Here is an 8,526-nt window from a genome sequence, read left to right as displayed (position 1 = left end):
CACTAAAACATATACAAATGTTTCAATATAACTGTCAAACACAAAGTAATTTTAGCTCAGTAACCCATAACTACATTTATCAACCATGTCAACAAAGTATTCGAAACACATTATACAAATAACCCCAAATATATTATTAACAACGCACATATTCATTCACAATTAGCATAAAATGGCAGCTACTCTCAGTACGAAGCTATCGCTGCAACCAAGCAGATTACAGTCACACACGCACCTAATAACTCTCTTCAACTTAACTCTAACTTCCTCAAGATGTTACTAACACATACCTTAAACTCTCTTCACAGGTTAGCAAGTTATTACATTCAAATTAACTCGTTTCATATCAATAACGTACCTGAAAAAGGGAAGAAATAATCACGAACGTGACGCAGTTATGTTTCCTCACTGACAAATTTAGTGTAATGAGAAAAAAGACCGCGATTCCCCCCAGGAAGTTGGGTGGAGACCAGAGCAATTCCGATCTCAGGCTCATAGATTAAGAGCATTTAGTAGATCACAGATGAACACTTTTACCCTTAAATTAGGCACCACAAAATAAAGTAGTCAATATAACATTTACACATTCCTCTTACAATATTAACCCTTTGACTCTTGACGGATTTTAAACACATTTATGCATTTTATCAATCTCTATGAAGTAGTACTGGATGCATAATCTTTTTAACCTTAGATATTTTAAGATCCTTACATACCATGAACTTACTAATACTTTTTAGTGTATAACAGGCTATGAATGTCCTTTAACCTGTCACACTCTCCCCGACAAAATAAATGTTGTCCCAACATTACCAACATTATCTTCTTAAACAGTCTATAAGCACTGGACGTAGAAAATCCTCTTCTGTAAGATAGTCCTTGAGCAGAGGTCAAAGTTCACAGTTCAAATAGAACCAAGAAGTTATATTCACAGTCCATATCTGTTGACCAGCTGTATAAACAGTCCATAAGCAGTCTTTTCTCATACTATTGTCAACAGTCCATCAGTTTTAATGATCTATATGCATAGTCTGCTAATTGTCTTGTGAAAGTCTGTGAAATCAGTCAGTAGTCCATGGTCAAACATGTCAACTCTGTCTGTGGCCTCAAGTTTGCTGAAGTCCATACATGTAGGGTGGCTGAAGGTAATATCGCTTGTAGTGATGGCAGCCATGGAACCAGTCCTGGTGCAGGGTAGACAGGGAACAACTGTGGCTGTGGCTGTATACTGTAGCAGGAAGGGATACCAAGCTGATCATAGGTGATACGTCTTGGAGGGTGTCTCTCTCTTTGTGGCAGCTGGTAAGCTGGTTCCTCAGGTTCAGCAGCAGCAGTTAATGAAGGAAAGGCACTTGAGTGGACGATCATCCAGCACATTTTCAGCAGGCAAGTTCATCTCCTCAGCAGGCAGTTCTTTAACTGTTGTTTTCTCCTCCCAGCTGATTTTCAACAAGAGGCTGTGCTGGTAGCGTATCAGGAACTGGCACCGCAACTGTTTGTTTCACTGGTGGGGGCCTGTTTTCCCGACTCTCTCGCTGGTTCAGCATACCTCTCAGGTACTGTAGGAGATGTGGGGACCTGTAGCGGCTCATGATGAAGGTCATATTCATCCCCGCTTGTCTTCATCAGAATCTAGAGGCTGTGATCCAGGCTGATGTCTCTTTTTCTTACTTTTGTCATCTTTAGTCATTTCTGGTTGTCTCTCAAAAGGTAAGTGGTCACAGGACATGAGCAGGTTTCTGTGCAGGACCCGGGAGCGTCCCCTACCCTTTTCTGGTCTCAACTCACAAATCGGCAGGTCTGAACCCATTTGTCTCACTACTGTGTGAATTTGATCTTCCCAATAGTTACGGAGTTTGCCTGGTCCTCCTCTTGGTGTCAGGTTTTTAATCAGAACTTCGCTTCGCCAGGCTGTAGCACTGAACTCCTAACTTTAGTGTCATAGTACTTTTTACTTCTTTCAGCAGCTTTCTGAGCATTTTCATTTGCAATGGCGTATGCTTCTTCCATTCCTCGTTTCCAGTTCTCCACGTAGTCTCGCTGGTTACTGGAACCTGCCTCTGTGCACAATCCAAAGAACATATCAACTGGAAGCCTGGGTGATCTCCCCAAACAGAAGATAAAATGGTGAATAGCCAGTCACTTCGCAACGGGTGCAGTTATAGGCATAAACCAGTTTGTTTAGAGACTCCTTCCAGTTTGACTTTTGTGTCTCAGTTAGTGTCTTTAGCATTTGCAACAATGTTCTGTTCATTCGTTCCACTTGACCGTTCCCCATCGGGTGGTAGGGTGTTGTTCTGGACCCCGCCATGCCACTGAGTTTCTTTAACTGATGGAACAACTGATTTTCGAATTCTCCCCCTTGGTCATGGTGGATGCGGGAGGGGAACCCAAACTTCAGGGCAAAGTCATTGAAGATGAGATTTGCAGCAGTTTTTCCTGACTTTGATGTGGTGGCGTAGGCTTGAGTGTAACGTGTAAAATGATCAACAATCACGAGGATGTACTCATATCCCCCTTTGCATCTGTCGAGATGGAGGAAATCTATACATACCAGTTCAAATGGCTGTGTTGTCACAATGTTTGTCAGAGGAGCTCTTGTTTCATGGCCTGGCTTTTTCTGCTTGACACAGCTACAAGTTTTAGTCACATAGTGCTCAATGTCAGATTGCATATAAGGCCAGAAGAAGCGGTCACGTACTAGTGATACAGTGCGGTCAGTACCTTGGTGTCCCATGTTATTGTGCAACTCTTCCATCACTTTACCTTTGTACTGCTCTGGTAGAACTAACTGCTTGCGGGCTGTAGTGATTCTGTACAGAATACCATCACTGTCGATTGTCAATTTGTCCCATTCTCTGAATAGGCATTTTGTCTTTGGACTGAATTCCTTTTGCTCTTTAACTGGCGGTTTGGAACCAGACAGCTTGAAATCGAGCACAGGACGGATGACCGGATCAGACTCTTGTGCCTCTCTTATCCCCTCTTTTGGGATCGAGCTGATTGTTGCTGTAGTTGTCTCACCTTCAGCTGATACTGACATAGATGCAGCTGAAATTGACCAAGGCACAAAAGGCTCTTTCTGTACCTCTACTGCTTGTATAGTGGCGGCAATGGTGTCTGGTGGAAGCTCCTCAGAACATTCTCTCATCAGTGACTCTACATCCAGTGGCATCCTCGACAAAGCATCTGCATCACCGTTCTCTCTGCCTGGCCTGTACTTTATTGTAAAGTGGAAATCAGCCAATTCTGCAACCCACCTGGAAGTGGTTGCGTTCAGTTTTGCAGTAGACAGAATGTAGCTGAGCGGGTTGTTATCACTGTATACAGTGAAGGTCGGAGCATAGTACAAATAATCATGGAACTTATCAGTGATTGCCCATTTTAGAGCTAGAAATTCTAGCTTGCCAGAGTGGTAGTGATAGTTCTTCTCAGCTGCTGTTAAGGTTCGAGAGCCATAAGCAATGACCCTAAGCTTCCCATCTTGCTCTTGATAAAGAACTGCTCCCAAGCCTTGGTGTGACGCATCAGTGTGTACAACAAATGGCTGAGTGAAGTCAGGGAAACCTAAGACTGGTGGGTGAAGCAGACACTCAATCAGCTGTTCAAGTGCCTGTTGATGCTGGTCAGTCCACAGGATTGGCTTGTTTGAGGGCACCACATGACTTACTTTCTTTGTTTTTGCTTTCCGTGGGTGGTCAGGTAATTTCTCTGAATCTGCTTTCAGGAGGTCATACAGACAGCTGGCCTCCTAGAAAAGTCTTTGATGTACTGTCTGTAGTAAGTGAGTAAACCAAGCATTTTTTCTGAGCTGGCCCACAGTCTGTGGTCTGATCTCTTTCAATGCTCTTACTGCTTCAAAATCGGCTGGGTCAACTTTGCGCCGTCTGCAGACACTATTCTGCCCAAATAACGGACCTGGGGTTTAAAGAGATCACACTTACTTGGCTTGGAGTTTGATGCCATACTCTCTGAGACGCTGCAAAACCTTTTGCACATCATTCACATGGCTGTCGAAAGTTTTACTGAAAACTAGCGTGTCGTCCAGATAAGGAATGCAGATGTTGTCCCGGAGCCCTTCCAAACATTCCTCCATACAACGCTGAAAAGCTGCAGGAGCGTTCATGAGGCCGAATGGCATACGTATCCACTCATAGAGTCCCCATGGGGTCACAAATGCTGTCAGTGATCTGCTTTCTTCAGAGATGAACCCTTGGTGATATGCTTTTCCCTGATCTAAAAAGGGAGAACCAGGAATTACCACCTAAACTGTCCATGATGTCCTGGACCCGAGGGATGGGCTGGCGGTCGGGATGTGTCTTTCTGTTCAGGTCTCTGTAATCTATACACAACCGGAGGGTCCCGTCCCTTCTTCCTAACGCACACGACAGGTGAAGAATATGAAGAGTTTGACTTCCTAACCCAACCCTGGGCTATGAGGTCATGAAGGTAACCCTTCATCTCCTGATACAGTGGCCTGGGCACTGACATGTATGTGCGCTTGACTGGTTCAGAGTCCTTTAGAGAAATAGTCATTTTCAATCGTTCAATGCAGCCAATGTCATTGTCTGATCTGGAGAAGGAGTGACACTCTTCTCTAAGCATTTTCCTAACAACCTCTCTCTGTTCTTCGGTTAGGTGACTTAAACCTACTGGTGGATCCCACTGTTCAGTAGCAGTACATGGAGTTTGAACACTAGTGTGATTCACTGTGGCTGGGGTGACAGCTTTTTCAAAGACTTGGGCAGGTAACACAGTCATAATGGTTTGTACTGTACCGATTATGGTGCTCCTAGCAGGGCAATGTCGTGGTCAGTGGGGTTAGAGACATCAAGCATGACAACTGGAAAAACACCTTTCTTAACTCTGACTAGTGTGTCAAAGAACTCAAGTTCATCTGGCCACTGCGGGTTCAGGTCTGGCTGGAAAAGCATTGTCATGTCATCTTTGAAAGGCTGGGAAGCTACCCGGCACTCAATCTGAATGCTACTGTGTTTTGGTACAGCAACCTTCTCTTTCTTGGTCTTCACTGCGTATTCATCTGTCTGTTCTGGCGCTAACAGCCTGTATAAAAGCCCTCACCTTATTTCTTTTGAGGCTTGGGAAAGCTTTTTTCACTGTACTGTACCGTTTAGTCTTTTCGGTCATTGTCAGGATGTGCTCAATAACATTGAAACCTATGATGGGATGAGATAGGTGACAGCCTTTCATTACCAGCACTGGGATGATCAGTTCCTCGTTTGGTCAGTTTCAGAGGCTAGCCGAAAAGTTGTTTCAATCCATCCCAGGTACGGCATTTCAGTCCCATTTGCTCGTCAATCTTAGATCATCAGGTGAGTCCAGAATTTCTGAAACATCCCTCAGCCTTGCGTTCTGGGAGAGATTCCGCTTTCCATCGTTCATCAATGACCGATACCTGAGAGCCTGTGTCCCATAGAGCTTGGAGGTGGTGGCGATTCAGGTGACACTCAACAAGGCACTGTCTACCCGACTAGCGAGGTGACCTTATGGGGGTAAGCAACCTTGAGCTAGGGATGGTAAAGAGTGGGCATTTTCTTCTGTACAGGAAAAGCTTTTCACAGGTAGAGTCCATTTTCAGGTGAGTGCATTTTTCCTTATGTTTAGTCCAATGTTGGTTTTGACATCCTTTGGAACAGTACAGTGTCTCTTTACATGATGAACATTGTTTCAGGTTCTCAAATGAATCTTCTCTGGCACAATTTGCACATTTCTGGGACTTTTTGGTAGCTACGGTTAACACTTGTCCCTCAGCGGTAACCCTTCCCGTTTAAAGGGGCCTTTTGGATGGTCTGACTCCCCGGATTTTACATCCAGCTTGAAAATGTTCCCCACTCCCACATCGGAAGCAGTGTGTGCAGCGTGCATCTGTTCTGGCCTGCTGGCAGACAAAACACCTCCTTGGAGCTTGAGCAGAGCGGTTGGTATACAGGTTAGGTGCATATTGATACTGGAGGGTCAGGTGCTTGGGGCTGACTGTAGTTGCTGTAATACTGCTGCTGGGAAACAGGTGGCTGGGGGTCCCTATCTGGCCTCCTAACTGGAAGTGGGGGCATGGGCATAAGGCGATGACTGAAACATAGGCTGCTGTAATGTCTCCTTAATCTGAGCAATCTCTGCACTGAGACCTTTTAGGGAAGCTACACCTGTCTTAAGTTCAGCTAACTCTGTTAACAGTTCTGCGGGTATCTTAGCTTTGGCTTCCTTCACAGGACACTTTGCAGATGGCGTATCTTCTAACTGAACTACACTTACAGTTGTAGCAGGCTGTGGGGCATTAAAAACGCTTTTTGTTTCGTCTTTCTATCTCATTAACAAGCAATGTTAAGCTTCTCTAGCAAAACCTCATCTGATGTTTCGCTATCAAGCAGGAGAGGCTGCATGTCTATCCTGATACTGTCACTCTGGAGACCTGTAAGGACTGTGTGTAAACACATGCGCTGGACTAGAGCAGGGTCATACTTAAGCCCTGATTCTGACTCCTGGGACGCAAATAGTACTTTCTGCCTCAAATCTAAGACGCGCATCAGGAAGCTTTGAGGGGTCTCCTTGCTATGCTGTGCTTCTGAAGCTAGCTGTTTGTAAAGCTCTGTTGCACTCTTCTCTTGGAAGTGGGAACGCAGGATGCATCTAAGTGTGGGAAGAGTTAGCTGGGGTTTACCTTCCAAGTAGCTGCGTAGCTGTGAGCCTGGAGAAATAGCCCTGATTACTGCGTCTACTATTTCTACCTCAGGATAGCCTCTGTTAAGTCCATTCTCAATCTGATGGGCAAGGCTGGAAAAAGTCAGTTTATCTTTCTGGCCCGGTTCACCTATCTGACCAGAAATTTTTAACTCTTTGCGCCAGTATGAGCCGGGCTGTGCACTGGGTGAGAGCTGCATGCTCCTCTGAAGATGGGCAGGGGTTGGGGCTGGCGCAGAGAATCACTGGCTTGGTCTGCAGTACTCTGCTCAGTTCCCACCCCTTGTTGTGGGGTTACAGTTCTCAGTCCCTCTATTCTGTGATGTGTTCTGGCTGTTTCAATATCATGGTCAGTTTGCCCTGTCTTGCTATCTATGCCACTGATCATCTCTGTCATTTTGTCTTTAAGTAACAATAATTCCGACATGCCGCCATCTTCTAACTCTGCAACTTCCTCTCTTTCAAGGAACATCATAATGTGAGTCATCAGTGATATCGGGATTTGTCTTGAACATCTCTTCTCCTCTGTTCGCCTGATATGTCAAGGAAATCACATACGTCTAGTAACTTGTCTTTAGTCAGGGTGTGCAATTCTCCTACTACCTCTTCCTGTAGTTCTTCCAAGGCGGTTGTCATGTTGACAGGACAGGAGGAACCTTTACTGTGCAGGGAGTTGACTCTGAATTAGGTGGTCCTTACTGTCTCTGATGGTCTCTCAACGGCCTCAGTTGACACGCACTTAACCCCCCAACTTCCAGCTCCCCTCGAACAGCAACACTTTCCTCACTGCAGCCTGCCTGGGTTGTTATGTAGGGATTTAGCTGGCTCGGAATTCAGCGACCAGGATGTGGAAGCCGGACATCTGAGCAGCAATCTCAGCGGAGCCTCCAAAATGTTACACCCCTGAAAAAGGGAAGAAATAATCACGAACGTGACGCAGTTATGTTTCCTCACTGACAAATTTAGTGTAATGATTTTACAAAAATACCACATTTTACAGAACAACAGATCTACAGGAACCAGAGATTTGTAGGTTACAAAGCTTATTCAAGTCACAACAGCATAAACTGTAATTCACTAAAACATATACAAATGTTTCAATATAACTGTCAAACACAAAGTAATTTTAGCTCAGTAACCCATAACTACATTTATCAACCATGTCAACAAAGTATTCGAAACACATTATACAAATAACCCCAAATATATTATTAACAACGCACATATTCATTCACAATTAGCATAAAATGGCAGCTACTCTCAGTACGAAGCTATCGCTGCAACCAAGCAGATTACAGTCACACACGCACCTAATAACTCTCTTCAACTTAACTCTAACTTCCTCAAGATGTTACTAACACATACCTTAAACTCTCTTCTACAGGTTAGCAAGTTATTACATTCAAATTAACTCGTTTCATATCAATAACGTACCTGAAAAAGGGAAGAAATAATCACGAACGTGACGCAGTTATGTTTCCTCACTGACAAATTTAGTGTAATGAGAAAAAGACCGCGATTCCCCCAGGAAGTTGGGTGAGACCAGAGCAATCGATCTCTAGGCTCATAGATTAAGAGCATTTAGTAGATCACAGATGAACACTTTTACCCTTAAATTGGGCACCACAAAATAAAGTAGTCAATATAACATTTACACATTCCTCTTACAATATTAACCTTTTGACTCTTGACGGATTTTAAACACATTTATGCATTTTATCAATCTCTATGAAGTAGTACTGGATGCATAATCTTTTTAACCTTAGATATTTTAAGATCCTTACATACCATGAACTTACTAATACTTTTTTAGTGTATAACAGGCTA

At 44.1% G+C, this 8,526-nt stretch overlaps 1 pseudogene; it reads left to right on the top strand.

Moving 5' to 3' along the window:
• LOC123484009 overlaps positions 1-8,526 on the top strand; it is a 48,345-nt pseudogene that overhangs the window by 17,003 nt on the left and 22,816 nt on the right.

The sequence above is a fragment of the Coregonus clupeaformis genome, unplaced genomic scaffold (genome assembly GCF_020615455.1).
Source record: "Coregonus clupeaformis isolate EN_2021a unplaced genomic scaffold, ASM2061545v1 scaf0183, whole genome shotgun sequence".
In the NCBI taxonomy this organism is placed as follows: Eukaryota; Metazoa; Chordata; class Actinopteri; order Salmoniformes; family Salmonidae; genus Coregonus; species Coregonus clupeaformis.
This window is presented reverse-complemented; position numbering and strand designations above follow the sequence as displayed.